Source organism: Haliaeetus leucocephalus, unplaced genomic scaffold, assembly GCF_000737465.1.
Source record: "Haliaeetus leucocephalus isolate CR32 unplaced genomic scaffold, Haliaeetus_leucocephalus-4.0 Scaffold311, whole genome shotgun sequence".
NCBI classification, from domain to species: Eukaryota; Metazoa; Chordata; class Aves; order Accipitriformes; family Accipitridae; genus Haliaeetus; species Haliaeetus leucocephalus.
Window position 1 is genome coordinate 1 of NW_010972747.1, and position 267 is coordinate 267.

Sequence of the window (267 nt, forward strand, 5' to 3'; positions counted from 1 at the left end):
ATGTTCTGAGAAACAGAGGGGTGCAAAAGATGCTTCAGAGATAAAAGCGTGCTGAGGAGACCCTCTAAAGCCTTAGGATGAGCCAAGAGAAAAGAAAAAAAAAAAAAAAAAAAAGACACAAAGAACTTTCAAAGCAACAGGGCACATGACAAACAAGAAAGAATTAAAAAGTAGGGACAGAGAGCTTGATAAAAGTAGACATAGAAAGAAAATTTTTAAAGTGACAGCACTAAGACAAGAAACACTTAAAAAATAAAAACAGTGAAT